At 46.9% G+C, this 15122-nt stretch overlaps 1 pseudogene across 1 annotated transcript; it reads right to left on the reverse strand.

The window, feature by feature from the left end:
• Positions 1–1543: 1543 nt before the first annotated feature.
• LOC148149311 (Ig kappa chain V region Mem5-like) lies at positions 1544–14809 on the reverse strand (annotated as a pseudogene). Its single transcript, XR_015758263.1, has 3 exons — positions 14761–14809; positions 14245–14574; positions 1544–2309 (listed from the first exon to the last, which is right to left on the reverse strand). The product of XR_015758263.1 is annotated as an Ig kappa chain V region Mem5-like (transcript).
• Between the last annotated feature and the right edge of the window lie 313 nt (positions 14810–15122).

The raw sequence follows: 15122 nt of genomic DNA on the forward strand, positions 1-15122 counted from the left end.
TACTCTTGTGGCCCCGTCGATCCAGCCTGTGCTGCCTTTGGGAGAGGTTGACCTTCCCTCCATTCCTGATGAAGAGCTTATGCCCAAAATAATGATTATCCTGCTCCTCAGATGCTGCCTGACCTGCTGTGGTTTCCCAGCAACACACTGTCAACTCTGATCTCCAGCATCTTCAGTCCTCACTTTCCCCTTCCCCCACTCGCTCATTACAAACAGAAATAACTGGTGGTGAGTTTAACCCTGAGGGTCATCACAGCTGAGGCAGAGGGAGAGAAGGGCACACCTTCATGGTGGTAGCACCCTTAATTAATCCACTGCAATCACTCTCGGGGCTGCAAGGATTCAACCTCCCTCACTCAGACAGCTCCCTCCCGGTAAGGTAATATTGCTGCACCTGGTTTCGGGTTAATTGACCATTGAAATACGACTATGGCTAACCAGCACTGGCTGAGCAGACAACCACAACTGCAATGACCCCGGCTCCTTGTAATTGGGGAGCACATTAGGAACTACAGAGTGCACTGCCTTTGAAATCCCTCGCTTACTGAGAATACACTCTCAGTATTCACCTTTCTCAGCTGCCATCTCAATTTCATGACAAATTCTGTGAACTATGATCCTGCCCCACTAGCTGCCTGATGAAGGAGCAGTGCTCCGAAAGCTTGTACTTCCAAAGAAACCTGTTGGACTCTAACCTGGTGTTGTGCGATTTTTAACTTTGGCCAAATGAGCTGCCATCTCAGGCTAAATTGTTTTTCATCTGAGATTTGAGAAGATTAAGGCCTAATCTTCAATCCCCATCACAAAGCCTATTCTCTATCCATCACTTAGAGACACCTGCAGGCAACACAGAGTAACACACTGACACTCACTGAGATACCTACAGACAGTGCAGAATAACACACACACATTCAGAGACACACCTACAGGCAACACTGAGTTAACACACACAGAGAGTCAGGCAGGCCTGAGTAACATGCTCACAACCCTAGCTGCCTGTAGGTGTCTCTTTGAATAATACACCCACACTCAGAGTGACACCTACAGGCAGCATTATGTAGTACACTCACTCAGAGAGACACAGTCTGCAGTGTCAGTGATTGGCCTCAGATCATTTCAGGTACAACACAGCATGAAGCAGAGAGTGCACAGCGCGATCCCAGCACCTGAGTTTGGACCGGAGAGTGAACACGGAATGCCTCAGATTGTAATTATTGAATCGCAACAGCTTTCAGTTTCTATTCTGTTTGGAATCTTGTAACGTCCACAGATTCCAGATCAACTGGATTATTTGAAACTGATTGCTGATTGGCTGTCAGTATCATCTACCACGGATTGACAGGCCACGTAGCCAATTGTGACAATGTCATGCTGACACGCAGCTAATCAGCTGAATGGAGTGGTCCATTTCTAAAACACACAGAGACAGAGACTGAATCTTCATCATCTTTATTCCCTTTTCCAGACTGACATTGACAGAAAACAGTCAGCAATTAACAGCCCAGACAGAGGAAGCTGCACAAAATAACAGCTACAATGGGTTTTGAGGAAAACACTTGTGGAGATTTTCTCAATAACATGAGAATCCTGCCCTTCAAATAGTGACAAAAACCTTAAATTGGAACTGGCTGCTGAGCAGGAAGGAGATCTGATTTATTGAAGCAGAAATTTCGAAGGTTCACATTGTTTTGTACAGCTGACAGCCTTCAGCAACTTCAAGAGATTTTACTTGGCATCACAAATCAACCCTGTCCCAATCAAAAAGTCCCAGAACAGGGAGAGCATGAGGTTTGACACAGCGTAAAGCTCTAACTACACTGTCCAAATGAACTACCTTTACTCCTGAACCTCAGAAGTGTCCCTGAGCCAGTCCTGAGAAGGAAGAGAGTTGAAATTCAGTGCTGACAATGACCTTTGCCCTGCCAGTTCAGCCCTGTTCTGTTTAAAGTTGTGTCTCCTCTGTGGACTGTCTCAAACACTCTACACACATTCTGATCTCCTGATGCTCTTGCTGAGGGGAGAGGGGAGGGTCACGTGGGTGAGGGCACAGGAGAAGCGAGCGTTGGACTCCCAGTCAGACCCAGAGAGGGTGAGCAGGCTGCTGACACTGTAGGTGCTGTCCGAAGCTCGCAGGTAGTTGCTGGTCTGAACCCCGTCCGAAATGACTGCACCGTCCTTCTTCCACTGCACCTCCAGCTCATCGGGATAGAAGTGATTGGCAAGGCACACCAGGGTGGCAGTGCCCTTGGCATTGACCTGCTCCGGGGAAGGGGGCAGCAGGGTCAGCTTGGGCTGAGAGTTCTCACGGCCTGAAAGACAAGACAAACAATTTTAATCCCTGCCATTCAAAGGGATTTCAATTCTCAGAATATTCACTGGTAAAATGTTTGAATATTTGTCTCCAATACCTAATAAACCAGACAAAAGAATTTACATTTTTTAAATTGATTCTTGGGATATGAGTGTCACAAGCAGGAGCAGAATTTATTGCTCATCCTGACTTGCCCCTGAGAAGGTGATAGTGAAAGAGAAGGGACAGTTTTGGACCGTCGTTTGGGGAATGAATGTGGGCAGATGGAAGAGCTAAAAGATGGCGAGCATTTTCATGAGAGCGATCAGAACTCAGTGAGATTGAAATTAAGGATGGAAATGGAGAGCCATGGAGTAAGTGTAAAAGTTTTCATTTTACTAAATGTTTCGATAATTTAGTAAAAGTGGACTGGAACCAGTGACATGATGGGAAATTAGTGTCAGGGCAGTGGGAGCCCTCAAGTGACAAGACAGAGATCATTCAGAATCTGTTCCCAAAAAGAGTAAGGGTGGGGACTCCCAAATCTAAACTCTCAGCCTGGGATGTCAAAAGGCAGCCAGTGTAGGGAAGACCAAACGGGGAAGGTGATGTTGGTTATCTGGAGATCAAACCTGCAGAAAGCTGAGAGGAGGATAGAAAATGCAGGATTAAAATTGAACAGGACCTCAGGAAAGCAAAGAGCTGACAGGATGAAATATGTCCAAGTGAATCAGGGAAATCCTACTCAACAAGAGGATTGGTGTCATGTACTGACATGGATTGGGAACTGGTTGGCAGACAGGGCAGGAAGAACAAGTCTTTTTCTGAATGGCAGGTAGTTACCAGTTGGGGTACCACAGGGGCCAGTCCTTGGTACCCAGTTATTCATAATATAATAGAGTCATAGAGTCAGAGAGACCCAAAAGGCCCATCAGTCCATTGTGTCCACATTGGTCAAAAAACAACAACCCAATAATTCTCATCCATTTTTCCAGCATGAGGGAATTAGATGCAGTATGTGTTCAAGAAGGAATTAGATATATTTCTTTGGATTAATGGGATCAAAGAATGTGGGGAGAAAGCAGGAACAGGGGACTATGTTGGATGATTGGCCGTGATCATATTGAATGGTGGAGCAGGCTTGACGGGCTGAATGGCCTCCTATGTTTGATGTTTCTATCTGTTTCTCAGATATTGAAGGAATGTCTCTTGTCAATTTGAACCTGGAAGTCACATGTGTGTGGAGGTGGAAGATGTGGCCATGGTGATTAATGAATGCGGGTCAGTAAGGTGGTTAAGGAGACACATGGGATAAACTGTTTTTCTTTTTCCCTTGATGGAATGAGGTCATTGCTGGATCGGCAGCATTTATTGCCCATCCATAATCGCCCAGAGGGCAGTTTAGAGTCAACCACATTACTGTGGGTCTGGAGTCACATGGTAACGATGACCGTTCCCTTCCCTAAAGATCATTTGTGAATCAGATGGCTTTTTCCTGACAATCAACGATGGTCATCATTAGACTCTTAATTCCAGATTCTTTTATTGAATTCACATTCCACCATCAGCTGTGGCAGGATTCTAACCCTGGTTCCCAGAACATTATCTAGAGCTCTGGATTAAGAGTTCAGTAATTATATCATTAGACCATCACCTCCCTTTATCATTTTTGGTTGAGAGCGAAAGCAAGGAGTTTGTTTATTCTGGAACTGTATAAAAGCCCAGTTAGAGCACAGTGAGAGAACTGTGTACGGCTCTGGTCACCACATTACAGGAAGGATGTGATCCCACTAGAGATGGGGACAGAGGAGGATTTTGTCAAAAATGGGGAGTTTTAGCTTTGAGGAATAATTGGTTTGGCTGGGATTGTATTCTTTGGAACACAGGAGGCTGAGGGGAGATTTGATCGAGGTGTGGAAAATGATGAGGGACCTGGATAGAGTGGGTAGGAAGGACTGATTTCCATCAGCACAGAGGATGATAACCATGGGGAGAGATTGAAATTATTTGGAAACAGAGTTCGAGGGGAATTATGGAGTAATTGTTTTCAGCCAGAGGCTGGTGGGATCTGGGACGCACTGTCTGAAAGAGTTGGAGAGGCAGAAACCCTCATCATATTGAAAAACACTTGAATATTCATTTGAAACAGTGAAACCGCAGGCTTGTGGAGCAAGAGCTGGAAAGTGGGATGGAGCTCGATATCTCTTTAACAAACCTCCGATTAAGCTAGTCCCATTTTCCAGCATTTTGCGCATATCCCTCTAAACCCTCCCTATTCATGCACCCATCCTCTTAAATGTTGTAATCATACCATCCTCCACCTCTTCCTCTGGCAGCTCATTCTATACACACACCACCCACCACGTGAAAAAGTTGCCCCTTCAGCTCCTTTCAATTCTTTCCCCTGTCACCTTCAAGCTATGCCTCTAGAACTGGACTCCCCAACTCTGAAAATAATACCTTCTCTACTCACCCTTTCAATGCCCCTCATGATTCTATAAACCACAAAATGGTCACCACTCAGCCTCCAACAATCCAGGGAAATTAGATCCTATTCAACCTCTCCCAGTAGCTGAAAACCTCCAACCTTGGCAACATTCTTGTAAATCTTTTCTGAAGCATTTTAAGGTTCACAACATTTTTACTACAGCAGGGCAACCAGAATTACACACAGTATTCCAAAAGTGGCCTAACCAATGTCCTGTACAGCCACAACAGCTCCCAGCCAGTCAGACAAAGGAGAGTCTGAAGAAGTAATCTATTTGGATTTCCAGAAGACCTTTGACATAAGGTACGAGCCCATAGAGTTAGAGGCAATGTACTGGCATGGACTGAGGACTGGTAGGTTGATATAAAGCAGAGAGTGAGGAAAAATGGCAGCTGGTGACTAATAGAGTTCTGCAGGTGTTAATGTTGGCACCATAACTATTCATGTCATGCGTTAACAATCTGAATGAAGGAAGTGAAGACATTGTTGCTAAGTTTGCAGATGACATGAGATAGGTGGAGGGACAGGTAGTGTTGAGGAAGTGAGAAGGCTGTAAAAGGTCTGAGATAGGCTCAGAGAGTGGGCAAAGAAGTGGCAGATAGAATACAATGTGTTACAGTGTGAGGTTATGCACTTTGGTGTTAAGAAGAGATGCAAAGGCTGTTTTCTAAATGAGGAAATGCTTTGGAAATCTAAAGCACAAACCTCATTCAGGTTTCTCTGAAGGTGAACAGGCAGGTCCAGTTTGTGCTTGGGAAGGGAAATGAAATGATAGCATTCATTTCAATTGGGCTAGAATACAAGAGCAGAGATGTAGTGCTGAGGCTGTGTAATGCTCTGGTCAGACCACTTTTGGAATATCATGAACAGATTTGGGACCCATATTCTAAGAAACGATGTGCTGTCATTGGAGGGGTTTACAAGAATGATCCTGGGGATGAAGGGCTTGTCATATGAGGCGTGGTTGAGGACTCTGGGTCTGTACTTGATGGAGTTTCGAAGGATGAAGAGGGATCTTATTGAAATTTGCAGAATACTGATCAGCCTAGAAAGAGTGTATGCAGAGAAGATGTTTCCGAAAACAGGAGAGTCGAGGTAACCAAGGCACAGCCTCAGAATGAAGGGCCGACCCTTTCGAGCTGAGATAAGGAGGAATTTCTTCAGCCAGAGGGTGGGGAATCTGTGGAACTCATTGCTACAGAGAGAAGAGTGTATTTAAGACAGAGATAGATAGGTTTGTGATTGTTAAGGGGATCAAACATTCCCATGGAGCAGGCAGAAGAATGGGGATGAGAAGCATATCTGCCAAGATCAAATGGCAGAGCAGATTCAATGGGCTGAATGGCTGATTTCTGCTCCTATTTCTTAAAGTCTTCTGGAGAGTTTCCCCAAAACCCTGGAACACTGAACCCACTGGACTGTGAGCTCTGCTGGAGCTGTTTGTCATCAGAATGTTGCCAAGAGATAACCAAAGAGTGGAGAGAATGTGCATCTATGTGGGAATTTCAGGATACTTTGCAGTTCCTGGAATACCATGAGTGTAGGAAGTGTGGTCAGTGACAGCAGTTAGAGCTCCGGGTTTCGGAGCTTGAGCAGCAGCTGGTATCAGTGCGGAGTGTCCGTGAGGCTGAGAGCTCCGTGGAGAGCACGTTTCTAGACGTTAAGAAAGATTATGTAAGGTATAGACAGGATAGATTGAGTGAATCCTTATAAGAGTATAAAGGAAGTAGGAGTATACTTAAGAAAGAAATCAGGAGGGCAAAAAGGGGACATAAGATAGCATTGGCAAATAGAATTAAGGAGGATCCAAAGGGATTTTACAAATACATTAAGGACAAAAGGGTAACTCGGGAGAGAATAGGTCCCTTCAAAGATCAGACAGGCAGCCTTTGTGTGGAGCCACAGAAAATGGGGAAGATACTAAATGAGTATTTTGCATCAGTATTTACTGTGGAAAAGGATATGAAAGATATAGACAGTCGGGAAATAAATGGTGACATCTTGCAGAATGTCCATATTACAGAGGAGGAAGTGCTGGATGTCTTGGAACACATAAAAGTGGATAAATCCCCAGGACCTGATCAGGTGTACCCTCGAGCTCTGTAGGAAGTAGAGAAGTGATTGCTGGGCCTCTTGCTCAGATATTTGTATCATCGATAGTCACAGGTGAGGTGCCGGAAGACTGGAGGTTGGCTAACGAGGTGCCACTGTTTAAGAAGGGTGGTAAGGACAAGCCAGGGAACTATAGACCAGTGAGCCTGACGTCGGTGGTGGGCACATTTTTGGAGGGAATCCTGAGGGACAGGATGTACATGTATTTGGAAAGGCAAGGACTGATTAGGGATAGTAAACATGGCTTTGTGTGTGGGAAATCATGTCTCAAAAACTTGATTGAGTTTTTTGAGGAAGTAACAAAGAGGATTGATGAGGGCAGAGCAATAGATGTAATCTGTATGGACTCCAGTAAGGTGTTCGATAAGGTTCCCCATGGGAGACTGATTAGCAAGGTTAGATCTCACGGAGTACAGAGGGAACTAGCCATTTGGATACAGAATTGGCTCAAAGGTAGAAGACAGAGCGTGGTGGTGGAGGGTTGTTTTTCAGTCTGGAGGCTTGTGACCAGTGGAGTGCCACAAGGATCGGTGCTGGGTCCTCTACTTTTTGTCATTTACATAAATGATTTGGATGCGAGCATAAGAGGTACAGTTAGTAAGTTTGCAGAAGACACCAAAATTAGAGGTGTAGAGGACAGCAAAGAGGGTTACCTCAGATCACAACAGCATCTTGACCAGATGGGCCAATGGGCCAAGTGGCAGATGGAGTTTAATTCAGATAAATATGAAGTGCTGCATTTTGGGAAAGCAAATCTTAGCAGGACTTATACACTTAATGGTAAGGTCCTCGGGAGTGTTGCCGAACAAAGAGTCCTTGGAGTGCAGGCTCATAGCTCCTTGAAAGTGGAGTCGCAGGTAGATAGGATAGTGAAGAAGGCGTTTGGTATGCTTTCACTTACTGGTCAGAGTATTCAGTACAGGGGTTGGGAGGTCATGTTGCAGCTATGCAGTACATTGGTTAGGCCACTGTTGGAATATTGCGTGCAGTGCTGGTCTCCTTCCTATTGGAAAGATGTGAAATTTGAAAGGGATCAGAAAATATTTACAAGGATATTGCCAAGGTTAGAGGATTTGAGCTACAGGGAGAGGCTGAACAGGCTGGGGCTGTTTACCCCGGAGCATCGGAGGCTGAGGGGTGACCTTATAGAGGTTTACAAAATTATGAGGAGCATGGATAGGGTAAACAGGCAAATTCTTTTCCCTGGGGTTGGGGAGTCCAGAACTAGAGGGCATAGATTTAGGGTGAGAGGGGAAAGATATAAAAGAGACCTACAGGGCAACCTTTTCACGCAGAGGGTGGTACGTGTATGGAATGAGCCGCCAGAGGAAGTGGTGGAGGCTGGTACAATTGCAACATTTTAGAAGCATTTGGATGGGTATACGAATAGGAAGGGCTTGGAGGGATATGGGCTGTGTGCTGGCAGGTGGGTCTAGATTGGGTTGGGATATCTGATCGGCATGGTCAGGTTGGACTGAAGAGTCTGTTTCCGTGCTGTACATCACTAAGACTCTATGACTCTATGGTCACTCCGCGGCTTCAGAGTATGCAGGGACAGAGGGAATGGGGGAGCAGCAGACAGTCCAAAAGGACCAGGCAGCTAGTACAGGTATCCCCTTAGTGAATGCCACTCTCCGACCAGGGTTCAGGTCAGAATCCTGACAAGAATGGTGGTTCATCTGGGAATTGCAGCCAGAACCAATTCCATGGAGTCAAGCGGGGATTCAGCTGTACAGGGGGGCACAAGGAAGACTGGAAGAGCGATAGTGAGAGGAGATTTGAGTGAGTGCATTGATAGGTGTTTCTGCAGCTGCAGATAGGAATCCAGGATGGTGTGTTATCTCTCTGGTGCCAGGGTCAAGGATGTCACTGAGCAGCTGCAGAGCACCCAAAGGGGAGAGGGGGAACAGGCAGCAGTCGTGGTCCACATCGGTCCCAGTGACAGAGGGAGAAAAGGGATGTGGTCCTGCAGTCAGAATTTTGGGAGCTCAGGAGGGAATTAACTTCAGGAGCACAAAAATAGAAATCGTCACATTACTCGCAGTGCCCCATGAAAGTGAAAAGAGGAACAGGAGGATAACACAGGTAAATGTGGAGCTGGAAAGAGGGTCCAGGAGGGGGAGGGCTTTGGATTCTTGGGACATTGGGACTGGGTCTCGGGGAGATGGGACCTGGACAGACCAGACGGCGTTGCTCCTGAACAGAGCTGGGACTGAGTTCCTTTGAGGTGATTTACTAGTGCTGTTGCAGAGGGTTTAAACTAACTTGGCAGGACTGTGGGATCCAGGAGGTGATATCAAAGAGGAACACCGAGGTCCACAGAATCCTCAGTGCAGTCAATATGGCACCACCCAGTGGGAAGGATGTGGAGGAATACATTTGCAAGGAATTTACAGAGACCTGCAAATATAATAGAGTCATTATAATTAGGCTGGAAGGGGTGTCTTTAATTTCTGAATATAGACTGGGGTAGTAGCAGTGTAACGGGCAGAGAGGGGCCAGAGTTGTGAGAGTATGTTCAGGTGAACTTTCTCCAGCCGCATGTTTCCAGTCCAATGAGAAAGGAGGCTCTGCTAGATCTGGATCTTGGGAGTGAGGAGGCCCAAGTGGATCAAGTGTCAGTGAGAGGACATTTAGGGAAGAGTGATCATTGTATCACAAGGTTTAGGGCGACAGTGGAAAAGAACAAAGGCATTTTCAGGGTCAAACATACTCACTGGGGAAAATGCCAGCTTCCATGGCATATGGATGTATTGGATCTGAATAAAGTAGGGTCAAAGGTTGTCAGGAAAGTCCTGAAGAGAATAGTAGAGGATGTGGACCACGGATAGTCAAGGTATATTTGAGGGAGGACAAACAATTCCTAAACTCACTCGAGGGCAAACGTGGTAGAATTATGGTAAATAAGAAAAGGGCAGAACAGTAACTAGAGAGAGATTAGGACCCCATGAAGATGAACAATGTACCTCTGGGTGGATCCACAGGAAATGGTTCAGATCCTAAATGAATATTCTGGGTCAGTATTTATCATGGAGAAAGACTTGGGACTTTGGGAACTTGGGAAGTAAATAGCAATGTCTTGACAAAAGTCCACATTATGGAAGAGGATTTCTTAAAGTGCAAGACAGTAGATAAATCTCCAGGACCTGATCAGGTGTATCCCAGGACATTGTGGAAAGCTAGGAAAGAGATTGCTGGACCCCTTGCTGAGGTATGTTTCTGATCGACAGCCATGAGTGAGGTGCTGGAGAACCAGAGAGGTTGGCTAATGTTAGCCATTATTTAAGAAAGGCTGGAAGGAAAAGCCAGGGAACTATAAACTAGTGAGCTTGATGTCATTGCTGGGTAAGTTATTGGAGTGAATTCTGAGGGATAGGATTTACATGCATTTGGACAATCAATGCAGTTTTGTGCATGGTAATCATGTCTCACTAACGTAATTGAGGTTGTTTGAAGAGAAGATTGATGTAGGCAGAACAGTAGACACTGTCTATATGGACCTCAGCAAAGCGTTTGACAAGGTTCCACATGACAGACTGGTTAGTAAGGTTAGACCACATGGGATCCAGGGGGAGTGAGCCATTTGGGTAAAACATTGGCTTGAAGATAGGAGACAGAGAATGTTGGAGAAAGTGAGGATTGCAGATGCTGGAGACCAGAGTTGAAATGTGTGGTGCTGGAAAAGCGCAACAGGCCAGGCAGCATCCGAGGAGCAGGAGAATCGACGTTTCGGGCATAAGCCCTTCTTCAGGAATGAAGCTTGTGCCAAGCGGGCTGACATAAAAGGTAGGGAGGGGGGGAATTTGGGGGAGGGGCGCTGGGAATACGATAGTGAAAGGAGGTGAGGGTGAGGGTGATAGGCCAGAGAGGGGGTGGGGCGGAGAGGTCAGGAAGAAGAATGCAGGTCAAGAGGGCGGTGCTGAATCCGGGGGTTGGGACTGAGATAAGGTGGGGTGAAGGGCAACGAGGAAGCTGGAGAAATCTACATTCATCCCTTGTGGTTGGAGAGTTCCAAGGTGGAAGATGAGGTGCTCTTCCTCCAGGCATCATGTTGCCAGGGTCTGGCGATGGAGGAGGCCAAGGACCTGCATGTCCTTGACGGAGTGGGAGGGGGAGTTAAAGTGTTCAGCTATGGGGCGGTTGGGTTGGTTGGTGCGGGAGTCCCAGAGGTGTTCCCTGAAATGTTCTGCAAGTAGGCAGCCTGTCTCCCCAATGTAGAGGAGACCACATCGGGTGCAGCGGATACAGTAAATGATGTGTGTGGAGGTGCAGGTGAATTTGCGATGGATATGGAAGGATCCATTGGGGCCTTGGAGGGAGGTGAGGGGGGAGGTGTGGGCGCAAGTTTTGTACTTCTTGCGGTTGCAGGGGAAAGTGCCGGGAGTGGAGGTTGGGTTGGTGCGGGGTGTGGACCTGACGAGGGAGTCGTGGAGGGAGTGGTCTCTCCGGAACGCTGGTTTCCAGCATCTGCAGTCCTCACTTTTGTCAATTTGCCACACCTCTGCCCATTTCCCCAAATGATGAAGGTCGCACTGTACTCTCAGATAAGCTTCTTCACTATCCACTGTCCCACCATTTACAAACTCGCCATAATTCCTATATTCACATCCAAATCATTTATTTAAATGATGAAAAGCCATGGACCCAGCACCAATCCTTGTGGCACACAGCTGATAACTCATCTCCAGTCTGAAACGCAACCCTTTACCAACATTCTCTGTTGAAAAGTGTGGTGCTGGAAAAGCGCAGCAGGCCAGGCAGCATCCGAGGAGCAGGAGAATCGACGTTTCGGGCATAAGCCCTTCTTCAGGAATGAGGCTGGTGTGCCAAGCGGGCTGAGATAAAAGGTGGGAAGGGGGGGGGGGGGGGGGGGTGGAATTTGGGGTGGGGCACTGGGAATATATTGGTGGAAGGAGGTGAGGGTGAGGGTGATAGACCGGAGAGAGAGTGGGGGTGGAGAGGTCGGGAAGAAGATTGCAGGTCAAGAGGGCTGCGCAGAATCTGGGGGTTCGACTAGAGGAATCCTGATGAAGAGCTTTTGCCCGAAACTTCGATTTTCCTGCTCCTCGGAATTTGCCTGACATGCTGTGCTTTTCCAGCACCACTTTGATCTAAACGTGTGGCAAATGGAGTTCAATTTAGATAAATGTGAGGTGTTGCATTTTGGAAAGTCAAACCAGGGCAGGAGTTATACAGCTAATGGTAGTGTTGCTGAACAAAGAGACCTCGGGGTGCAGGGGCAGGGACAAGTGCAGGGGCAGGGGCAGGGGCAGGGGCAGGGACAGGGGCAGGGACAGGGGCAGGGACAGGGGCAAGGACAAGGGCAGGGACAAGGGCAGGGACAAGGGCAGGGACAAGGGCAGGGCAGGGGCAGGGGCAGGGGCAGGGGCAAGTGCAGGGGCAAGTGCAGGGGCTGTGGCAGGTGCATTATTCCTTGACAGTGGAGTCACAGGGAGACAGGGTGATGAAGAAGGTGTTGGGAACACTTGCCTTTATTGGTCACTGCACTAAGTATCAGAGTTGGGACATCATTTGCAGCTGTACAGGAAATTGGTGAGCCTACTTTGGGAATAACATGAACAATTCTGATCATCCTGTGATAGGAAAGATGCTGTTAAACTTAAAATGCTGCAGAAAAGATTTACATGGATGTCGCCTGGAACTGGAGGGTTTGAGCTGTCAGAAGAGGCTCAATAGACGGGTTATTTTTTCTGCAGGATCGGAGGCTGAGGGGTGGCCTTGTAGATGTTTATAAAATCATGATGGACATGGACAGTATGTATATCCCAGGTCTTTTCCTTGGGAAGGAGAGTCCAAAACTAGAGGGCACAGGTTTAAGGTGAGAGGCAAAAGATCCAAAAGGGACCTGAGGGGTAACTTGTCACACAGGGGGTGGTGCGTGTATGGATTGAGCTGCCGGAGAAAGTGCTGGAGACGGATACAATTATAGCATTTAAAAGATGTTTGGATGGGTACATGGATAGGAAGGGTTTCGAGGGATGTGGGCAAATGGGATGAGGTCAATTTTGGATATCTAGTTAGCATGGACAAGTCAGACCGAAAGATCTGTTTCCACGCTGTATGACTCCGTGACCATGAGAGGCTGAAAAAGCTGAGACCTTTTACCTTGAAGTGCCGGAGGCTGAGGAGTGACCTTATAGAGGTTTATAAAATCATGTGGGACATAAATAATGTGAATAATGCAGGAAGGAGGTGAATGTTTTGTAGATATGGCAAACATATGCCCAAAGATCATTCCAGGGATGAGGAACATCATTTAAGAAGATAGATTGGATAATTTGGGACTGTCTTCTTTGGAGAACGTTACAGATCACACAACACCAGGTTATAGTCCAACAGGTTAATGTGGAAGCACTAGCTTTTGGAGCACCGCTGACAACCACCTGATGGAGGAGGGGCGCTCCAAAAGCCAGTGCTTCCAAATAAACCCCCTGTTGGACTATAACCTGTGTTGTGTGATTTTTAACTTTGTCCACCCTAGTCCAACACTGGCACCTCTAAGTCTTTGGAGAAGGCAGCGAGGAGAATTGTTCCAGAAATTCAAAATCAGGAGGGGCCTGGACAGTGTAAATAGGGAGAAAATGATTCCACTTGTGAAAGGATTAAGATTGAAAATAATTGGATAAGTAACAAAAGTGAAATGAGGAAAAGCATTTTCAGCCAGTGAGTGGTTAAGGTGTGGAATGCACTGCCTGAGAGTGTGGTGGAGGCAGCTTCAATTGAAACATTCCGAAGGGAATGAGACTGTTATTTGAAAAGGAACAATGTGCAGGGTGACAGGGAGAAAGCAGGAGAATGACACTCAGTGAATTGCTCATTCAGAGAGCCAGTATAGACAAGATGGACAGAATGGCCTCCTTGTGCACTGTAACAATTCTGTAACTGTGTGATTGAGCAGAGTTAAAGCTGTGGGAGGTGGGAGCTTGGTGTCTCACTGTGCTGCTGCTGCTGCTGCTGCTGAGGTCAGTGAGATCAGAGACTGGGACAGGGAGCCAGAGCTCACATCAAACTCTGCCCGTGTCTGTCAAACTGAGACTGGCAGGAGGCTACTCACTGATTTCACTCCATGCTGCAGGAATGGGACCACAGGCTGCAAATGGACAGAGCTCCTCCACACGGTGAGTAAAACTTACTGACTTATATCTTGCTGCTTAAAGGGGGCAATGGAATTAAAAAAATACAGCTGGATACCCTGTTAGACACAGTGCTCCTCAATCAACCATTTCATTCACTGCAGATCCCCACTAACACCTTCAACAATTCAGTATTTGTGTATTAGAAATTGTGTTTAGAAATTGAAAGGGTTAATAATGGAGGATTGAGGTTCACTGACTCAGTCTGAGCTTGGTTCCTTTCCCGAATGTGCAAGGCCGCCTGTTATGCTGCTTACAGTAATAGTCAGCGACATCCTCATTCTGAACGTTGCTGATTGTCAGGGTGAAACTGGTCCCATATCCTCTGCCAGTGAATCATTCAGAGACTCCTGTGTTTCGAGTTGTTGCTTCATAGATCAGGAGAGAGGGTTTCTGTCCTTCTCGCTGCTGGTACCAGCTGAGGTCATTTGTAATATCTTGACTGGCCGTACAGGTGATGGTTGCAGTCTGGCCCAGTCCCACTGACAGCACCGGGGGTGACTGGGTCATGATGATGTCCCCACTGATACCTGAGGGATCAGAGAGAAACACAGTGAAGTCAGAACTGTCACAGAAAGAGTCTGCGAAATGAGAGATTGTTGGAGACACTGAGCATTCCTCTGGTTTCAGCATTTTCCCTTCAATCACAAGTCAGTGGAATTGGAGTGAAATGGAGAGCAGCTAAAGATTCAAGGTGGAAGGAGAGAGATTTGTACCTGCGACACAGAATGCCAGGGGCCAGATCAGCTGGATGTGTGAAATCATGGTGTGTGCCCCTGTCCCTGAGCCCGGTTCCTGATAAACTCTCCCTTCACTGGGCTCTGCTTTATAAAGCTGCATCCTGTGAGAGTCTGACTGGGTGTTCCTCAGTATGTAAATGGAATCAGGCAGAGAGAGCCACGTCAGCCCCTCACACTTTCAATGTCTCGAGGGTTTGTGACTCAACCAGCCTTTCAGGCAGTGAGTTCCAGACTCCCACCACCCTCTGGGTAAAAACATTCCTCAATTCTCCTCTCAGGGTCTACCTCAACTGAACCTGAACTCACTTGAGTTGAGAAGGATGAGAGGAGGTCTGACT

The sequence above is a fragment of the Chiloscyllium plagiosum genome, unplaced genomic scaffold (assembly GCF_037043375.1).
Source record: "Chiloscyllium plagiosum isolate Xiang-an unplaced genomic scaffold, Cpla_swu_hap1 HiC_scaffold_9, whole genome shotgun sequence".
Taxonomy (NCBI): Eukaryota; Metazoa; Chordata; class Chondrichthyes; order Orectolobiformes; family Hemiscylliidae; genus Chiloscyllium; species Chiloscyllium plagiosum.